Source organism: Phyllobates terribilis, unplaced genomic scaffold (assembly GCF_046119375.1).
Source record: "Phyllobates terribilis strain yellow unplaced genomic scaffold, ASM4611937v1 Scaffold_13__5_contigs__length_258822181, whole genome shotgun sequence".
Taxonomy (NCBI): domain Eukaryota; kingdom Metazoa; phylum Chordata; class Amphibia; order Anura; family Dendrobatidae; genus Phyllobates; species Phyllobates terribilis.
In genome coordinates this window covers 167,591,873-167,616,353 of record NW_027362773.1, presented here as the reverse complement: position 1 = coordinate 167,616,353, position 24,481 = coordinate 167,591,873, and the positions used below count along the sequence as shown (strand labels likewise).

Sequence of the window (24,481 nt, the reverse complement as noted above, 5' to 3'; positions counted from 1 at the left end):
TACATACCAGATACAGATATCACTTACAGTAACTAACAATGATAGACGGGTACAGAGGGAGGAGGACCCTGCCCCTGGGGACTTACATTCTACAGATACATTGTATATTATTATTATTTATATAGTTCCATTGATTCCATGGTGCTGTACATGAGAAGAGGTTACATGCCAGATACAGATATCACTTACAGTAAAGAACTAACAATGATAGACGGGTACAGAGGGAGGAGGACCCTGCCCCTGGGGGCTTACATTCTACAGATACATTGTATATTATTATTATTTATATAGCACCATTGATTCCATTGTGCTGTACATGAGAAGGGGTTACATACCAGAAAGAGATATCACTTACAGTAAAGAACTGACAATGATAGACGGGTACAGAGGGAGGAGGACCCTGCCCCTGCGGGCTTACATTCTACAGATACATTGTATATTATTATTATTTATATAGCTCCATTGATTCCATGGTGCTGTACATGAGAAGGGGTTACATATCAAATACAGATATCACTTACTGTAACTAACAATGATAGACGGGTACAGAGGGAGGAGGACCCTGTCCCTGCGGGCTTACATTCTACAGATACATTGTATATTATTATTATTTATATAGCGCCATTAATTCCATGGTGCTGTACATGAGATGGGGTTACATACCAGATACAGATATCACTTACAGTAAAGAACTAACAATGATAGACTGGTACAGGGGGAGGAGGACCCTGCCCCTGCGGGCTTACATTCTACAGATACATTGTATATTATTATTATTTGTATAGCTCCATTGATTCCATGGTGCTGTACATGAGAAGTTGTTACATACCAGATACAGATATCACTTACAGTAAACTAACAATGATAGACGGGTACAGGGGGACGAGGACCCTGCCCCTGCGGGCTTACATTCTACAGATACATTGTATATTATTATTATTTATATAGCGCCATTGATTCCATGGCGCTGTACATGAGAAGAGGTTACATACCAGATACAGATATCACTTACAGTAAACTAACAATGATAGACGGGTACAGAGGGAGGAGGACCCTGCCCCTGCGGGCTTACATTCTACAGATACATTGTATATTATTATTATTTATATAGCGCCATTGATTCCATGGCACTGTACATAAGAAGGGGTTACATACCAGATACAGATATCACTTACAGTAACTAACAATGATAGACGGGTACAGTGGGAGGAGGACCCTGCCCCTGGGGGCTTACATTCTACAGATACATTGTATATTATTATTATTTATATAGCGCCATTGATTCCATGGCACTGTACATAAGAAGGGGTTACATACCAGATACAGATATCACTTACAGTAACTAACAATGATAGACGGGTACAGAGGGAGGAGGACCCTGCCCCTGGGGGCTTACATTCTACAGATACATTGTATATTATTATTATTTATATAGAGCCATTGATTCCATGGTGCTGTACATGAGAAGGGGTTACATACCAGATACAGATATCACTTACAGTAAAGAAGTAACAATGATAGACGGGTACAGAGGGAGGAGGACCCTGCCCCTGGGGGCTTACATTCTACAGATACATTGTATATTATTATTATTTATATAGCTCCATTGATTCCATGGTGCTGTACATGAGAGGGGTTACATACCAGATACAGATATCACTTACAGTAAAGAACTAACAATGATAGACTGGTACAGAGGGAGGAGGACCCTGCCCCTGCGGGCTTACATTCTACAGATACATTGTATATTATTATTATTTATATAGCTCCATTGATTCCATGGTGCTGTATATGAGAAGGGGTTACATACCAGATACAGATATCACTTACAGTAAACTAACAATGATAGACGGGTACAGAGGGAGGAGGACCCTGCCCCTGGGGGCTTACATTCTACAGATACATTGTATATTATTATTATTTATATAGCGCCATTGATTCCATGGTGCTGTACATGAGAAGGGGTTACATACCAGATACAGATATCACTTACAGTAACTAACAATGATGGATGGGTACAGAGGGAGGAGGACCCTGCCCCTGCGGGCTTACATTCTACAGATACATTGTATATTATTATTATTTATATAGCTCCATTGATTCCATGGTGCTGTACATGAGAAGGGGTTACATATCAAATACAGATATCACTTACAGTAACTAACAATGATAGATGGGTACAGAGGGAGGAGGACCCTGCCCCTGCGGGCTTACATTCTACAGATACATTGTATATTATTATTATTTATATAGCTCCATTGATTCCATGGTGCTGTACATAAGAAGGGGTTACATATCAGATACAGATATCACTTACTGTAACTAACAATGATAGACGGTACAGAGGGAGGAGGACCCTGCCCCTGCGGGCTTACATTCTACAGATACATTGTATATTATTATTATTTATATAGCTCCATTGATTCCATGGTGCTGTACATGAGAAGGGGTTACATACCAGATACAGATATCACTTACAGTAACTAACAATGATAGACGGGTACAGAGGGAGGAGGACCCTGCCCCTGGGGACTTACATTCTACAGATACATTGTATATTATTATTATTTATATAGCTCCATTGATTCCATGGTGCTGTACATGAGAAGAGGTTACATACCAGATACAGATATCACTTACAGTAAAGAACTAACAATGATAGACGGGTACAGAGGGAGGAGGACCCTGCCCCTGGGGGCTTACATTCTACAGATACATTGTATATTATTATTATTTATATAGCACCATTGATTCCATTGTGCTGTACATGAGAAGGGGTTACATACCAGAAAGAGATATCACTTACAGTAAAGAACTGACAATGATAGACGGGTACAGAGGGAGGAGGACCCTGCCCCTGCGGGCTTACATTCTACAGATACATTGTATATTATTATTATTTATATAGCTCCATTGATTCCATGGTGCTGTACATGAGAAGGGGTTACATATCAAATACAGATATCACTTACTGTAACTAACAATGATAGACGGGTACAGAGGGAGGAGGACCCTGTCCCTGCGGGCTTACATTCTACAGATACATTGTATATTATTATTATTTATATAGCGCCATTAATTCCATGGTGCTGTACATGAGATGGGGTTACATACCAGATACAGATATCACTTACAGTAAAGAACTAACAATGATAGACTGGTACAGGGGGAGGAGGACCCTGCCCCTGCGGGCTTACATTCTACAGATACATTGTATATTATTATTATTTGTATAGCTCCATTGATTCCATGGTGCTGTACATGAGAAGTTGTTACATACCAGATACAGATATCACTTACAGTAAACTAACAATGATAGACGGGTACAGGGGGACGAGGACCCTGCCCCTGCGGGCTTACATTCTACAGATACATTGTATATTATTATTATTTATATAGCGCCATTGATTCCATGGCGCTGTACATGAGAAGAGGTTACATACCAGATACAGATATCACTTACAGTAAACTAACAATGATAGACGGGTACAGAGGGAGGAGGACCCTGCCCCTGCGGGCTTACATTCTACAGATACATTGTATATTATTATTATTTATATAGCGCCATTGATTCCATGGCACTGTACATAAGAAGGGGTTACATACCAGATACAGATATCACTTACAGTAACTAACAATGATAGACGGGTACAGTGGGAGGAGGACCCTGCCCCTGGGGGCTTACATTCTACAGATACATTGTATATTATTATTATTTATATAGCGCCATTGATTCCATGGCACTGTACATAAGAAGGGGTTACATACCAGATACAGATATCACTTACAGTAACTAACAATGATAGACGGGTACAGAGGGAGGAGGACCCTGCCCCTGGGGGCTTACATTCTACAGATACATTGTATATTATTATTATTTATATAGAGCCATTGATTCCATGGTGCTGTACATGAGAAGGGGTTACATACCAGATACAGATATCACTTACAGTAAAGAAGTAACAATGATAGACGGGTACAGAGGGAGGAGGACCCTGCCCCTGGGGGCTTACATTCTACAGATACATTGTATATTATTATTATTTATATAGCTCCATTGATTCCATGGTGCTGTACATGAGAGGGGTTACATACCAGATACAGATATCACTTACAGTAAAGAACTAACAATGATAGACTGGTACAGAGGGAGGAGGACCCTGCCCCTGCGGGCTTACATTCTACAGATACATTGTATATTATTATTATTTATATAGCTCCATTGATTCCATGGTGCTGTATATGAGAAGGGGTTACATACCAGATACAGATATCACTTACAGTAAACTAACAATGATAGACGGGTACAGAGGGAGGAGGACCCTGCCCCTGGGGGCTTACATTCTACAGATACATTGTATATTATTATTATTTATATAGCGCCATTGATTCCATGGTGCTGTACATGAGAAGGGGTTACATACCAGATACAGATATCACTTACAGTAACTAACAATGATGGATGGGTACAGAGGGAGGAGGACCCTGCCCCTGCGGGCTTACATTCTACAGATACATTGTATATTATTATTATTTATATAGCTCCATTGATTCCATGGTGCTGTACATGAGAAGGGGTTACATATCAAATACAGATATCACTTACAGTAACTAACAATGATAGATGGGTACAGAGGGAGGAGGACCCTGCCCCTGCGGGCTTACATTCTACAGATACATTGTATATTATTATTATTTATATAGCTCCATTGATTCCATGGTGCTGTACATAAGAAGGGGTTACATATCAGATACAGATATCACTTACTGTAACTAACAATGATAGACGGTACAGAGGGAGGAGGACCCTGCCCCTGCGGGCTTACATTCTACAGATACATTGTATATTATTATTATTTATATAGCTCCATTGATTCCATGGTGCTGTACATGAGAAGGGGTTACATACCAGATACAGATATCACTTACAGTAACTAACAATGATAGACGGGTACAGAGGGAGGAGGACCCTGCCCCTGGGGACTTACATTCTACAGATACATTGTATATTATTATTATTTATATAGCTCCATTGATTCCATGGTGCTGTACATGAGAAGAGGTTACATACCAGATACAGATATCACTTACAGTAAAGAACTAACAATGATAGACGGGTACAGAGGGAGGAGGACCCTGCCCCTGGGGGCTTACATTCTACAGATACATTGTATATTATTATTATTTATATAGCACCATTGATTCCATTGTGCTGTACATGAGAAGGGGTTACATACCAGATAGAGATATCACTTACAGTAAAGAACTGACAATGATAGACGGGTACAGAGGGAGGAGGACCCTGCCCCTGCGGGCTTACATTCTACAGATACATTGTATATTATTATTATTTATATAGCTCCATTGATTCCATGGTGTTGTACATGAGAAGGGGTTACATATCAAATACAGATATCACTTACTGTAACTAACAATGATAGACGGGTACAGAGGGAGGAGGACCCTGCCCCTGCGGGCTTACATTCTACAGATACATTGTATATTATTATTATTTATATAGCGCCATTAATTCCATGGTGCTGTACATGAGAAGAGGTTACATACCAGATACAGATATCACTTACAGTAAAGAACTAACAATGATAGACGGGTACAGAGGGAGGAGGACCCTGCCCCTGCAGGCTTACATTCTACAGATACATTGTATATTATTATTATTTATATAGCGCCATTGATTCCATGGTGCTGTACATGAGAAGAGGTTACATACCACATACAGATATCACTTACAGTAAAGAACTAACAATGATAGACGGGTACAGAGGGAGGAGGACCCTGCCCCTGCGGGCTTACATTCTACAGATACATTGTATATTATTATTATTTATATAGCTCCATTGATTCCATGGTGCTGTACATGAGAAGGGGTTACATATCAAATACAGATATCACTTACAGTAAAGAACTAACAATGATAGACGGGTACAGAGGGAGGAGGACCCTGCCCCTGCGGGCTTACATTCTACAGATACATTGTATATTATTATTATTTATATAGCTCCATTGATTCCATGGTGCTGTACATGAGAAGGGGTTACATATCAAATACAGATATCACTTACAGTAAAGAACTAACAATGATAGACGGGTACAGAGGGAGGAGGACCCTGCCCCTGCGGGCTTACATTCTACAGATACATTGTATATTATTATTATTTATATAGCACCATTGATTCCATTGTGCTGTACATGAGAAGGGGTTACATACCAGATAGAGATATCACTTACAGTAAAGAACTGACAATGATAGACGGGTACAGAGGGAGGAGGACCCTGCCCCTGCGGGCTTACATTCTACAGATACATTGTATATTATTATTATTTATATAGCTCCATTGATTCCATGGTGCTGTACATGAGAAGGGGTTACATATCAAATACAGATATCACTTACTGTAACTAACAATGATAGACGGGTACAGAGGGAGGAGGACCCTGCCCCTGCGGGCTTACATTCTACAGATACATTGTATATTATTATTATTTATATAGCGCCATTAATTCCATGGTGCTGTACATGAGAAGGGGTTACATACCAGATACAGATATCACTTACAGTAAAGAACTTACAATGATAGACTGGTACAGGGGGAGGAGGACCCTGCCCCTGCGGGCTTACATTCTACAGATACATTGTATATTATTATTATTTATATAGCTCCATTGATTCCATGGTGCTGTACATGAGAAGGGGTTACATATCAAATACAGATATCACTTACAGTAAAGAACTAACAATGATAGACGGGTACAGAGGGAGGAGGAACCTGCCCCTGCAGGCTTACATTCTACAGATACATTGTATATTATTATTATTTATATAGCGCCATTGATTCCATGGTGCTGTACATGAGAAGAGGTTACATACCAGATACAGATATCACTTACAGTAAAGAACTAACAATGATAGACGGGTACAGAGGGAGGAGGACCCTGCCCCTGCGGGCTTACATTCTACAGATACATTGTATATTATTATTATTTATATAGCACCATTGATTCCATTGTGCTGTACATGAGAAGGGGTTACATACCAGATACAGATATCACTTACAGTAAAGAACTGACAATGATAGACGGGTACAGAGGGAGGAGGACCCTGCCCCTGCGGGCTTACATTCTACAGATACATTGTATATTATTATTATTTATATAGCTCCATTGATTCCATGGTGCTGTACATGAGAAGGGGTTACATACCAGATAGAGATATCACTTACAGTAAAGAACTAACAATGATAGACGGTACAGAGGGAGGAGGACCCTGCCCCTGGGGGCTTACATTCTACAGATACATTGTATATTATTATTATTTATATAGCTCCATTGATTCCATGGTGCTGTACATGAGAAGGGGTTACATATCAAATACAGATATCACTTACTGTAACTAACAATGATAGACGGGTACAGAGGGAGGAGGACCCTGCCCCTGCGGGCTTACATTCTACAGATACATTGTATATTATTATTATTTATATAGCGCCATTAATTCCATGGTGCTGTACAGGAGAAGGGGTTACATACCAGATACAGATATCACTTACAGTAAAGAACTAACAATGATAGACGGGTACAGAGGGAGGAGGACCCTGCCCCTGCGGGCTTACACTCTACAGATACATTGTATATTATTATTATTTATATAGCTCCATTGATTCCATGGTGCTGTACATGAGAAGGGGTTACATACCAGATACAGATATCACTTACAGTAAACTAACAATGATAGACGGGTACAGAGGGAGGAGGACCCTGCCCCTGCGGGCTTACATTCTCCAGATACATTGTATATTATTATTATTTATATAGCTCCATTGATTCCATGGTGCTGTACATGAGAAGGGGTTACATATCAAATACAGATATCACTTACTGTAACTAACAATGATAGACGGGTACAGAGGGAGGAGGACCCTGCCCCTGCGGGCTTACATTCTACAGATACATTGTATATTATTATTATTTATATAGCGCCATTAATTCCATGGTGCTGTACATGAGAAGGGGTTACATACCAGATACAGATATCACTTACAGTAAAGATCTAACAATGATAGACGGGTACAGAGGGAGGAGGACCCAGCCCCTGGGGGCTTACATTCTACAGATACATTGTATATTATTATTATTTATATAGCTCCATTGATTCCATGGTGCTGTACATGAGAAGGGGTTACATACCAGATACAGATATCACTTACAGTAAACTAACAATGATAGACGGGTACAGAGGGAGGAGGACCCTGCCCCTGTGGGCTTACATTCTACAGATACATTGTATATTATTATTATTTATATAACACCATTAATTCCATGGTGCTGTACATGAGAAGTTGTTACATACCAGATACAGATATCACTTACAGTAAACTAACAATGATAGACGGGTACAGGGGGACGAGGACCCTGCCCCTGCGGGCTTACATTCTACAGATACATTGTATATTATTATTATTTATATAGCGCCATTGATTTCATGGCGCTGTACATGAGAAGAGGTTACATACCAGATACAGATATCACTTACAGTAAACTAACAATGATAGACGGGTACAGAGGGAGGAGGACCCTGCCCCTGCGGGCTTACATTCTACAGATACATTGTATATTATTATTATTTATATAGCGCCATTGATTCCATGGCGCTGTACATGAGAAGAGGTTACATACCAGATACAGATATCACTTACAGTAAAGAACTAACAATGATAGACGGGTACAGAGGGAGGAGGACCCTGCCCCTGGGGGCTTACATTCTACAGATACATTGTATATTATTATTTATATAGCTCCATTGATGCCATGGTGCTGTACATGAGAAGGGGTTACATACCAGATACAGATATCACTTACAGTAAACTAACAATGATAGACGGGTACAGAGGGAGGAGGACCCCTCCCCTGGGGGCTTACATTCTACAGATACATTGTATATTATTATTATTTATATAGCGCCATTGATTCCATGGCACTGTACATAAGAAGGGGTTACATACCAGATACAGATATCACTTACAGTAACTAACAATGATAGACGGGTACAGAGGGAGGAGGACCCTGCCCCTGGGGGCTTACATTCTACAGATACATTGTATATTATTATTATTTATATAGCTCCATTGATTCCATGGTGCTGTACATGAGAGGGGTTACATACCAGATACAGATATCACTTACAGTAAAGAACTAACAATGATAGACTGGTACAGAGGGAGGAGGACCCTGCCCCTGCGGGCTTACATTCTACAGATACATTGTATATTATTATTATTTATATAGCTCCATTGATTCCATGGTGCTGTATATGAGAAGGGGTTACATACCAGATACAGATATCACTTACAGTAAACTAACAATGATAGACGGGTACAGAGGGAGGAGGACCCTGCCCCTGGGGGCTTACATTCTACAGATACATTGTATATTATTATTATTTATATAGCGCCATTGATTCCATGGTGCTGTACATGAGAAGGGGTTACATACCAGATACAGATATCACTTACAGTAAAGAACTAACAATGATAGACGGGTACAGAGGGAGGAGGACCCTGCCCCTGGGGGCTTACATTCTACAGATACATTGTGTATTATTATTATTTATATAGCGCCATTGATTCCATGGTGCTGTACATGAGAAGGGGTTACATACCAGATACAGATATCACTTACAGTAAACTAACAATGATAGACTGGTACAGAGGGAGGAGGACCCTGCCCCTGCGGGCTTACATTCTACAGATACATTGTATATTATTATTATTTATATAGCGCCATTGATTCCATGGTGCTGTACATGAGAAGGGGTTACATACCAGATACATATATCACTTACAGTAAACTAACAATGATAGACGGGTACAGAGGGAGGAGGACCCTGCCCCTGGGGGCTTACATTCTACAGATACATTGTATATTATTATTATTTATATAGCTCCATTGATTCCATGGCGCTGTACATGAGAAGGGGTTACATACCAGATACAGATATCACTTACAGTAAACTAACAATGATAGACGGGTACAGAGGGAGGAGGACCCTGCCCTTGGGGGCTTACATTCTACAGATACATTGTATATTATTATTATTTATATAGCGCCATTGATTCCATGGCACTGTACATAAGAAGGGGTTACATACCAGATACAGATATCACTTACAGTAACTAACAATGATAGATGGGTACAGAGGGAGGAGGACCCTGCCCCTGCGGGCTTACATTCTACAGATACATTGTATATTATTATTATTTATATAGCTCCATTGATTCCATGGTGCTGTACATAAGAAGGGGTTACATACCAGATACAGATATCACTTACAGTAACTAACAATGATAGATGTGTACAGAGGGAGGAGGACCCTGCCCCTGCGGGCTTACATTCTACAGATACATTGTATATTATTATTATTTATATAGCTCCATTGATTCCATGGTGCTGTACATGAGAAGGGGTTACATATCAAATACAGATATCACTTACAGTAACTAACAATGATAGATGGGTACAGAGGGAGGAGGACCCTGCCCCTGCGGGCTTACATTCTACAGATACATTGTATATTATTATTATTTATATAGCTCCATTGATTCCATGGTGCTGTACATAAGAAGGGGTTACATATCAGATACAGATATCACTTACTGTAACTAGCAATGATAGACGGTACAGAGGGAGGAGGACCCTGCCCCTGCGGGCTTACATTCTACAGATACATTGTATATTATTATTATTTATATAGCTCCATTGATTCCATGGTGCTGTACATGAGAAGGGGTTACATACCAGATACAGATATCACTTACAGTAACTAACAATGATAGACGGGTACAGAGGGAGGAGGACCCTGCCCCTGGGGACTTACATTCTACAGATACATTGTATATTATTATTATTTATATAGCTCCATTGATTCCATGGTGCTGTACATGAGAAGAGGTTACATACCAGATACAGATATCACTTACAGTAAAGAACTAACAATGATAGACGGTACAGAGGGAGGAGGACCCTGCCCCTGCGGGCTTACATTCTACAGATACATTGTATATTATTATTATTTATATAGCTCCATTGATTCCATGGTGCTGTACATGAGAAGGAGTTACATACCAGATACAGATATCACTTACAGTAAAGAACTAACAATGATAGACGGGTACAGAGGGAGGAGGACCCTGCCCCTGGGGGCTTACATTCTACAGATACATTGTATATTATTATTATTTATATAGCGCCATTGATTCCATGGTGCTGTACATGAGAAGGAGTTACATACCAGATACAGATATCACTTACAGTAAAGAACTAACAATGATAGACGGGTACAGAGGGAGGAGGACCCTGCCCCTGGGGGCTTACATTCTACAGATACATTGTATATTATTATTATTTATATAGCACCATTGATTCAATTGTGCTGTACATGAGAAGGGGTTACATACCAGATAGAGATATCACTTACAGTAAAGAACTGACAATGATAGACGGGTACAGAGGGAGGAGGACCCTGCCCCTGCGGGCTTGCATTCTACAGATACATTGTATATTATTATTATTTATATAGCTCCATTGATTCCATGGTGCTGTACATGAGAAGGGGTTACATATCAAATACAGATATCACTTACTGTAACTAACAATGATAGACGGGTACAGAGGGAGGAGGACCCTGCCCCTGCGGGCTTACATTCTACAGATACATTGTATATTATTATTATTTATATAGCGCCATTAATTCCATGGTGCTGTACATGAGAAGGGGTTACATACCAGATACAGATATCACTTACAGTAAAGAACTAACAATGATAGACTGGTACAGGGGGAGGAGGACCCTGCCCCTGCGGGCTTACATTCTACAGATACATTGTATATTATTATTATTTATATAGCTCCATTGATTCCATGGTGCTGTACATGAGAAGGGGTTACATATCAAATACAGATATCACTTACAGTAAAGAACTAACAATGATAGACGGGTACAGAGGGAGGAGGACCCTGCCCCTGCAGGCTTACATTCTACAGATACATTGTATATTATTATTATTTATATAGCGCCATTGATTCCATGGTGCTGTACATGAGAAGAGGTTACATACCAGATACAGATATCACTTACAGTAAAGAACTAACAATGATAGACGGGTACAGAGGGAGGAGGACCCAGCCCCTGGGGGCTTACATTCTACAGATACATTGTATATTATTATTATTTATATAGCGCCATTGATGCCATGGTGCTGTACATGAGAAGGGGTTACATACCAGATACAGATATCACTTACAGTAAAGAACTAACAATGATAGACGGGTACAGAGGGAGGAGGACCCTGCCCCTGCAGGCTTACATTCTACAGATACATTGTATATTATTATTATTTATATAGCTCCATTGATTCCATGGTGCTGTACATGAGAAGGGGTTACATACCAGATACAGATATCACTTACAGTAAACTAACAATGATAGACGGGTACAGAGGGAGGAGGACCCTGCCCCTGTGGGCTTACATTCTACAGATACATTGTATATTATTATTATTTATATAACACCATTAATTCCATGGTGCTGTACATGAGAAGTTGTTACATACCAGATACAGATATCACTTACAGTAAACTAACAATGATAGACGGGTACAGAGGGAGGAGGACCCTGCCCCTGCGGGCTTACATTCTACAGATACATTGTATATTATTATTATTTATATAGCGCCATTGATTCCATGGCGCTGTACATGAGAAGAGGTTACATACCAGATACAGATATCACTTACAGTAAACTAACAATGATAGACGGGTACAGAGGGAGGAGGACCCTGCCCCTGCGGGCTTACATTCTACAGATACATTGTATATTATTATTATTTATATAGCGCCATTGATTCCATGGCGCTGTACATGAGAAGAGGTTACATACCAGATACAGATATCACTTACAGTAAAGAACTAACAATGATAGACGGGTACAGAGGGAGGAGGACCCTGCCCCTGGGGGCTTACATTCTACAGATACATTGTATATTATTATTATTTATATAGCTCCATTGATGCCATGGTGCTGTACATGAGAAGAGGTTGCATACCAGATACAGATATCACTTACAGTAAAGAACTAACAATGATAGACGGGTACAGTGGGAGGAGGACCTGCCCCTGCAGGCTTACATTCTACAGATACATTGTATATTATTATTTATATAGCTCCATTGATGCCATGGTGCTGTACATGAGAAGGGGTTACATACCAGATACAGATATCACTTACAGTAAACTAACAATGATAGACGGGTACAGAGGGAGGAGGACCCCTCCCCTGGGGGCTTACATTCTACAGATACATTGTATATTATTATTATTTATATAGCGCCATTGATTCCATGGCACTGTACATAAGAAGGGGTTACATACCAGATACAGATATCACTTACAGTAACTAACAATGATAGACGGGTACAGAGGGAGGAGGACCCTGCCCCTGGGGGCTTACATTCTACAGATACATTGTATATTATTATTATTTATATAGAGCCATTGATTCCATGGTGCTGTACATGAGAAGGGGTTACATACCAGATACAGATATCACTTACAGTAAAGAAGTAACAATGATAGACGGGTACAGAGGGAGGAGGACCCTGCCCCTGGGGGCTTACATTCTACAGATACATTGTATATTATTATTATTTATATAGCGCCATTGATTCCATGGTGCTGTACATGAGAAGGGGTTACATACCAGATACAGATATCACTTACAGTAAAGAACTAACAATGATAGACGGGTACAGAGGGAGGAGGACCCTGCCCCTGGGGGCTTACATTCTACAGATACATTGTGTATTATTATTATTTATATAGCGCCATTGATTCCATGGTGCTGTACATGAGAAGGGGTTACATACCAGATACAGATATCACTTACAGTAAACTAACAATGATAGACTGGTACAGAGGGAGGAGGACCCTGCCCCTGCGGGCTTACATTCTACAGATACATTGTATATTATTATTATTTATATAGCGCCATTGATTCCATGGTGCTGTACATGAGAAGGGGTTACATACCAGATACATATATCACTTACAGTAAACTAACAATGATAGACGGGTACAGAGGGAGGAGGACCCTGCCCCTGGGGGCTTACATTCTACAGATACATTGTATATTATTATTATTTATATAGCTCCATTGATTCCATGGCGCTGTACATGAGAAGGGGTTACATACCAGATACAGATATCACTTACAGTAAACTAACAATGATAGACGGGTACAGAGGGAGGAGGACCCTGCCCTTGGGGGCTTACATTCTACAGATACATTGTATATTATTATTATTTATATAGCGCCATTGATTCCATGGCACTGTACATAAGAAGGGGTTACATACCAGATACAGATATCACTTACAGTAACTAACAATGATAGATGGGTACAGAGGGAGGAGGACCCTGCCCCTGCGGGCTTACATTCTACAGATACATTGTATATTATTATTATTTATATAGCTCCATTGATTCCATGGTGCTGTACATAAGAAGGGGTTACATACCAGATACAGATATCACTTACAGTAACTAACAATGATAGATGGGTACAGAGGGAGGAGGACCCTGCCCCTGCGGGCTTACATTCTACAGATACATTGTATATTATTATTATTTATATAGCTCCATTGATTCCATGGTGCTGTACATGAGAAGGGGTTACATATCAAATACAGATATCACTTACAGTAACTAACAATGATAGATGGGTACAGAGGGAGGAGGACCCTGCCCCTGCGGGCTTACATTCTACAGATACATTGTATATTATTATTATTTATATAGCTCCATTGATTCCATGGTGCTGTACATAAGAAGGGGTTACATATCAGATACAGATATCACTTACTGTAACTAACAATGATAGACGGTACAGAGGGAGGAGGACCCTGCCCCTGCGGGCTTACATTCTACAGATACATTGTATATTATTATTATTTATATAGCTCCATTGATTCCATGGTGCTGTACATGAGAAGGGGTTACATACCAGATACAGATATCACTTACAGTAACTAACAATGATAGACGGGTACAGAGGGAGGAGGACCCTGCCCCTGGGGACTTACATTCTACAGATACATTGTATATTATTATTATTTATATAGCTCCATTGATTCCATGGTGCTGTACATGAGAAGAGGTTACATGCCAGATACAGATATCACTTACAGTAAAGAACTAACAATGATAGACGGGTACAGAGGGAGGAGGACCCTGCCCCTGGGGGCTTACATTCTACAGATACATTGTATATTATTATTATTTATATAGCACCATTGATTCCATTGTGCTGTACATGAGAAGGGGTTACATACCAGATAGAGATATCACTTACAGTAAAGAACTGACAATGATAGACGGGTACAGAGGGAGGAGGACCCTGCCCCTGCGGGCTTACATTCTACAGATACATTGTATATTATTATTATTTATATAGCTCCATTGATTCCATGGTGCTGTACATGAGAAGGGGTTACATATCAAATACAGATATCACTTACTGTAACTAACAATGATAGACGGGTACAGAGGGAGGAGGACCCTGTCCCTGCGGGCTTACATTCTACAGATACATTGTATATTATTATTATTTATATAGCGCCATTAATTCCATGGTGCTGTACATGAGATGGGGTTACATACCAGATACAGATATCACTTACAGTAAAGAACTAACAATGATAGACTGGTACAGGGGGAGGAGGACCCTGCCCCTGCGGGCTTACATTCTACAGATACATTGTATATTATTATTATTTGTATAGCTCCATTGATTCCATGGTGCTGTACATGAGAAGTTGTTACATACCAGATACAGATATCACTTACAGTAAACTAACAATGATAGACGGGTACAGGGGGACGAGGACCCTGCCCCTGCGGGCTTACATTCTACAGATACATTGTATATTATTATTATTTATATAGCGCCATTGATTCCATGGCGCTGTACATGAGAAGAGGTTACATACCAGATACAGATATCACTTACAGTAAACTAACAATGATAGACGGGTACAGAGGGAGGAGGACCCTGCCCCTGCGGGCTTACATTCTACAGATACATTGTATATTATTATTATTTATATAGCGCCATTGATTCCATGGCACTGTACATAAGAAGGGGTTACATAACAGATACAGATATCACTTACAGTAACTAACAATGATAGACGGGTACAGTGGGAGGAGGACCCTGCCCCTGGGGGCTTACATTCTACAGATACATTGTATATTATTATTATTTATATAGCGCCATTGATTCCATGGCACTGTACATAAGAAGGGGTTACATACCAGATACAGATATCACTTACAGTAACTAACAATGATAGACGGGTACAGAGGGAGGAGGACCCTGCCCCTGGGGGCTTACATTCTACAGATACATTGTATATTATTATTATTTATATAGAGCCATTGATTCCATGGTGCTGTACATGAGAAGGGGTTACATACCAGATACAGATATCACTTACAGTAAAGAAGTAACAATGATAGACGGGTACAGAGGGAGGAGGACCCTGCCCCTGGGGGCTTACATTCTACAGATACATTGTATATTATTATTATTTATATAGCTCCATTGATTCCATGGTGCTGTACATGAGAGGGGTTACATACCAGATACAGATATCACTTACAGTAAAGAACTAACAATGATAGACTGGTACAGAGGGAGGAGGACCCTGCCCCTGCGGGCTTACATTCTACAGATACATTGTATATTATTATTATTTATATAGCTCCATTGATTCCATGGTGCTGTATATGAGAAGGGGTTACATACCAGATACAGATATCACTTACAGTAAACTAACAATGATAGACGGGTACAGAGGGAGGAGGACCCTGCCCCTGGGGGCTTACATTCTACAGATACATTGTATATTATTATTATTTATATAGCACCATTGATTCCATGGTGCTGTACATGAGAAGAGGTTACATACCAGATACAGATATCACTTACAGTACAGAACTAACAATGATAGACGGGTACAGAGGGAGGAGGACCCTGCCCCTGGGAGCTTACATTCTACAGATACATTGTATATTATTATTATTTATATAACACCATTGATTCCATGGTGCTGTACATGAGAAGAGGTTACATACCAGATACAGATATCACTTACAGTAACTAACAATGATAGACGGTACAGAGGGAGGAGGACCCTGCCCCTGGGGGCTTACATTCTACAGATACATTGTATATTATTATTATTTATATAGCTCCATTGATTCCATGGTGCTGTACATGAGAAGGGGTTACATATCAAATATAGATATCACTTACTGTAACTAACAATGATAGACGGGTACAGAGGGAGGAGGACCCTGCCCCTGCGGGCTTACATTCTACAGATACATTGTATATTATTATTATTTATATAGCGCCATTAATTCCATGGTGCTGTACATGAGAAGGGGTTACATACCAGATACAGATATCACTTACAGTAAAGAACTAACAATGATAGACGGGTACAGAGGGAGGAGGACCCAGCCCCTGGGGGCTTACATTCTACAGATACATTGTATATTATTATTATTTATATAGCTCCATTGATTCAATGGTGCTGTACATGAGAAGGGGTTACATACCAGATACAGATATCACTTACAGTAAACTAACAATGATAGACGGGTACAGAGGGAGGAGGACCCTGCCCCTGCGGGCTTACATTCTCCAGATACATTGTATATTATTATTTATATAGCTCCATTGATTCCATGGTGCTGTACATGAGAAGGGGTTACATATCAAATACAGATATCACTTACTGTAACTAACAATGATAGATGGGTACAGAGGGAGGAGGACCCTGCCCCTGCGGGCTTACATTCTACAGATACATTGTATATTATTATTATTTATATAGCGCCATTAATTCCATGGTGCTGTACATGAGAAGGGGTTACATACCAGATACAGATATCACTTACAGTAAAGAACTAACAATGATAGACGGGTACAGAGGGAGGAGGACCCAGCCCCTGGGGGCTTACATTCTACAGATACATTGTATATTATTATTATTTATATAGCTCCATTGATTCCATGGTGCTGTACATGAGAAGTGGTTACATACCAGATACAGATATCACTTACAGTAAACTAACAATGATAGACGGGTACAGAGGGAGGAGGACCCTGCCCCTGCGGGCTTACATTCTACAGATACATTGTATATTATTATTATTTATATAACACCATTAATTCCATGGTGCTGTACATGAGAAGTTGTTACATACCAGATACAGATATCACTTACAGTAAACTAACAATGATAGACGGGTACAGAGGGAGGAGGACCCTGCCCCTGCGGGCTTACATTCTACAGATACATTGTATATTATTATTATTTATATAGCGCCATTGATTCCATGGCGCTGTACATGAGAAGAGGTTACATACCAGATACAGATATCACTTACAGTAAAGAACTAACAATGATAGACGGGTACAGAGGGAGGAGGACCCTGCCCCTGGGGGCTTACATTCTACAGATACATTGTATATTATTATTATTTATATAGCGCCATTGATTCCATGGCGCTGTACATGAGAAGAGGTTACATACCAGATACAGATATCACTTACAGTAAACTAACAATGATAGACGGGTACAGAGGGAGGAGGACCCTGCCCCTGCGGGCTTACACTCTACAGATACATTGTATATTATTATTATTTATATAGCGCCATTGATTCCATGGCGCTGTACATGAGAAGAGGTTACATACCAGATACAGATATCACTTACAGTAAAGAACTAACAATGATAGACGGGTACAGAGGGAGGAGGACCCTGCCCCTGCAGGCTTACATTCTACAGATACATTGTATATTATTATTATTTATATAGCTCCATTGTTGCCATGGTGCTGTACATGAGAAGAGGTTGCATACCAGATACAGATATCACTTACAGTAAAGAACTAACAATGATAGACGGGTACAGTGGGAGGAGGACCTGCCCCTGCAGGCTTACATTCTACAGATACATTGTATATTATTATTTATATAGCTCCATTGATGCCATGGTGCTGTACATGAGAAGGGGTTACATACCAGATACAGATATCACTTACAGTAAACTAACAATGATAGACGGGTACAGAGGGAGGAGGACCCCTCCCCTGGGGGCTTACATTCTACCGATACATTGTATATTATTATTATTTATATAGCGCCATTGATTCCATGGCACTGTACATAAGAAGGGGTTACATACCAGATACAGATATCACTTACAGTAACTAACAATGATAGACGGGTACAGAGGGAGGAGGACCCTGCCCCTGGGGGCTTACATTCTACAGATACATTGTATATTATTATTATTTATATAGAGCCATTGATTCCATGGTGCTGTACATGAGAAGGGGTTACATACCAGATACAGATATCACTTACAGTAAAGAAGTAACAATGATAGACGGGTACAGAGGGAGGAGGACCCTGCCCCTGGGGGCTTACATTCTACAGATACATTGTATATTATTATTATTTATATAGCTCCATTGATTCCATGGTGCTGTACATGAGAGGGGTTACATACCAGATACAGATATCACTTACAGTAAAGAACTAACAATGATAGACTGGTACAGAGGGAGGAGGACCCTGCCCCTGCGGGCTTACATTCTACAGATACATTGTATATTATTATTATTTATATAGCTCCATTGATTCCATGGTGCTGTATATGAGAAGGGGTTACATACCAGATACAGATATCACTTACAGTAAACTAACAATGATAGACGGGTACAGAGGGAGGAGGACCCTGCCCCTGGGGGCTTACATTCTACAGATACATTGTATATTATTATTATTTATATAGCGCCATTGATTCCATGGTGCTGTACATGAGAAGGGGTTACATACCAGATACAGATATCACTTACAGTAAAGAACTAACAATGATAGACGGGTACAGAGGGAGGAGGACCCTGCCCCTGCGGGCTTACACTCTACAGATACATTGTATATTATTATTATTTATATAGCGCCATTGATTCCATGGCGCTGTACATGAGAAGAGGTTACATACCAGATACAGATATCACTTACAGTAAAGAAGTAACAATGATAGACGGGTACAGAGGGAGGAGGACCCTGCCCCTGGGGGCTTACATTCTACAGATACATTGTATATTATTATTATTTATATAGCTCCATTGATTCCATGGTGCTGTACATGAGAGGGGTTACATACCAGATACAGATATCACTTACAGTAAAGAACTAACAATGATAGACTGGTACAGAGGGAGGAGGACCCTGCCCCTGCGGGCTTACATTCTACAGATACATTGTATATTATTATTATTTATATAGCTCCATTGATTCCATGGTGCTGTATATGAGAAGGGGTTACATACCAGATACAGATATCACTTACAGTAAACTAACAATGATAGACGGGTACAGAGGGAGGAGGACCCTGCCCCTGCAGGCTTACATTCTACAGATACATTGTATATTATTATTATTTATATAGCGCTATTGATTCCATGGTGCTGTACATGAGAAGGGGTTACATACCAGATACAGATATCACTTACAGTAAAGAACTAACAATGATAGACGGGTACAGAGGGAGGAGGACCCTGCCCCTGCGGGCTTACACTCTACAGATACATTGTATATTATTATTATTTATATAGCGCCATTGATTCCATGGCGCTGTACATGAGAAGAGGTTACATACCAGATACCGATATCACTTACAGTAAAGAACTAACAATGATAGACGGGTACAGAGGGAGGAGGACCCTGCCCCTGCAGGCTTACATTCTACAGATACATTGTATATTATTATTATTTATATAGCTCCATTGATGCCATGGTGCTGTACATGAGAAGAGGTTGCATACCAGATACAGATATCACTTACAGTAAAGAACTAACAATGATAGACGGGTACAGAGGGAGGAGGACCTGCCCCTGCAGGCTTACATTCTACAGATACATTGTATATTATTATTTATATAGCTCCATTGATGCCATGGTGCTGTACATGAGAAGGGGTTACATACCAGATACAGATATCACTTACAGTAAACTAACAATGATAGACGGGTACAGAGGGAGGAGGACCCCTCCCCTGGGGGCTTACATTCTACAGATACATTGTATATTATTATTATTTATATAGCGCCATTGATTCCATGGCACTGTACATAAGAAGGGGTTACATACCAGATACAGATATCACTTACAGTAACTAACAATGATAGACGGGTACAGAGGGAGGAGGACCCTGCCCCTGGGGGCTTACATTCTACAGATACATTGTATATTATTATTATTTATATAGCTCCATTGATTCCATGGTGCTGTACATGAGAGGGGTTACATACCAGATACAGATATCACTTACAGTAAAGAACTAACAATGATAGACTGGTACAGAGGGAGGAGGACCCTGCCCCTGCGGGCTTACATTCTACAGATACATTGTATATTATTATTATTTATATAGCTCCATTGATTCCATGGTGCTGTACATGAGAGGGGTTACATACCAGATACAGATATCACTTACAGTAAAGAACTAACAATGATAGACTGGTACAGAGGGAGGAGGACCCTGCCCCTGGGGGCTTACATTCTACAGATACATTGTATATTATTATTATTTATATAGCTCCATTGATTCCATGGTGCTGTACATGAGAGGGGTTACATACCAGATACAGATATCACTTACAGTAAAGAACTAACAATGATAGACTGGTACAGAGGGAGGAGGACCCTGCCCCTGCGGGCTTACATTCTACAGATACATTGTATATTATTATTATTTATATAGCTCCATTGATTCCATGGTGCTGTATATGAGAAGGGGTTACATACCAGATACAGATATCACTTACAGTAAACTAACAATGATAGACGGGTACAGAGGGAGGAGGACCCTGCCCCTGCAGGCTTACATTCTACAGATACATTGTATATTATTATTATTTATATAGCTCCATTGATTCCATGGTGCTGTATATGAGAAGGGGTTACATACCAGATACAGATATCACTTACAGTAAACTAACAATGATAGACGGGTACAGAGGGAGGAGGACCCTGCCCCTGGGGGCTTACATTCTACAGATACATTGTATATTATTATTATTTATATAGCGCCATTGATTCCATGGTGCTGTACATGAGAAGGGGTTACATACCAGATACAGATATCACTTACAGTAAAGAACTAACAATGATAGACGGGTACAGAGGGAGGAGGACCCTGCCCCTGGGGGCTTACATTCTACAGATACATTGTGTATTATTATTATTTATATAGCGCCATTGATTCCATGGTGCTGTACATGAGAAGGGGTTACATACCAGATACAGATATCACTTACAGTAAACTAACAATGATAGACTGGTACAGAGGGAGGAGGACCCTGCCCCTGGGGGCTTACATTCTACAGATACATTGTATATTATTATTATTTATATAGCGCCATTGATTCCATGGTGCTGTACATGAGAAGGGGTTACATACCAGATACATATATCACTTACAGTAAACTAACAATGATAGACGGGTACAGAGGGAGGAGGACCCTGCCCCTGGGGGCTTACATTCTACAGATACATTGTATATTATTATTATTTATATAGCTCCATTGATTCCATGGCGCTGTACATGAGAAGGGGTTACATACCAGATACAGATATCACTTACAGTAACTAACAATGATAGACGGGTACAGAGGGAGGAGGACCCTGCCCCTGGGGGCTTACATTCTACAGATACATTGTATATTATTATTATTTATATAGAGCCATTGATTCCATGGTGCTGTACATGAGAAGGGGTTACATACCAGATACAGATATCACTTACAGTAAAGAAGTAAAAATGATAGACGGGTACAGAGGGAGGAGGACCCTGCCCCTGGGGGCTTACATTCTACAGATACATTGTATATTATTATTATTTATATAGCTCCATTGATTCCATGGTGCTGTACATGAGAGGGGTTACATACCAGATACAGATATCACTTACAGTAAAGAACTAACAATGATAGGCTGGTACAGAGGGAGGAGGACCCTGCCCCTGCGGGCTTACATTCTACAGATACATTGTATATTATTATTATTTATATAGCTCCATTGATTCCATGGTGCTGTACATGAGAGGGGGTTACATACCAGATACAGATATCACTTACAGTAAACTAACAATGATAGACGGGTACAGAGGGAGGAGGACCCTGCCCCTGGGGGCTTACATTCTACAGATACATTGTATATTATTATTATTTATATAGCGCCATTGATTCCATGGTGCTGTACATGAGAAGGGGTTACATACCAGATACAGATATCACTTACAGTAAACTAACAATGATAGACGGGTACAGAGGGAGGAGGACCCTGCCCCTGGGAGCTTACATTCTACAGATACATTGTATATTATTATTATTTATATAGCACCATTGATTCCATGGTGCTGTACATGAGAAGAGGTTACACACCAGATACAGATATCACTTACAGTAACTAACAATGATAGACGGGTACAGAGGGAGGAGGACCCTGCCCCTGCAGGCTTACATTCTACAGATACATTGTATATTATTATTATTTATATAGCACCATTGATTCCATGGTGCTGTACATGAGAAGAGGTTACATACCAGATACAGATATCACTTACAGTACAGAACTAACAATGATAGACGGGTACAGAGGGAGGAGGACCCTGCCCCTGGGAGCTTACATTCTACAGATACATTGTATATTATTATTATTTATATAGCACCATTGATTCCATGGTGCTGTACATGAGAAGAGGTTACATACCAGATACAGATATCACTTACAGTAACTAACAATGATAGACGGGTACAGAGGGAGGAGGACCCTGCCCCTGCGGGCTTACATTCTACAGATACATTGTATATTATTATTATTTATATAGCTCCATTGATTTCATGGTGCTGTACATGAGAAGGGGTTACATACCAGATACAGATATCACTTACAGTAAACTAACAATGATAGACGGGTACAGAGGGAGGAGGCCCCTGCCCCTGGGGGCTTACATTCTACAGATACATTGTATATTATTATTATTTATATAGCGCCATTGATTCCATGGCACTGTACATAAGAAGGGGTTATATACCAGATACAGATATCACTTACAGTAAAGATCTAACAATGATAGACGGGTACAGAGGGAGGAGGACCCTGCCCCTGCAGGCTTACATTCTACAGATACATTGTATATTATTATTATTATTTATATAGCACCATTGATTCCATGGTGCTGTACATGAGAAGGGGTTACATACCAGATACAGATATCACTTACAGTAACTAACAAAGATAGACGGGTTCAGAGGGAGGAGGACCCTG

At 40.2% G+C, this 24,481-nt stretch overlaps 1 protein-coding gene across 2 annotated transcripts in view; it reads left to right on the top strand.

The window, feature by feature from the left end:
• Positions 1–24,481, top strand: part of LOC141174221 (uncharacterized) — a 241,200-nt gene that overhangs the window by 183,297 nt on the left and 33,422 nt on the right. The gene's annotated exons all lie outside the window — the stretch shown is intronic.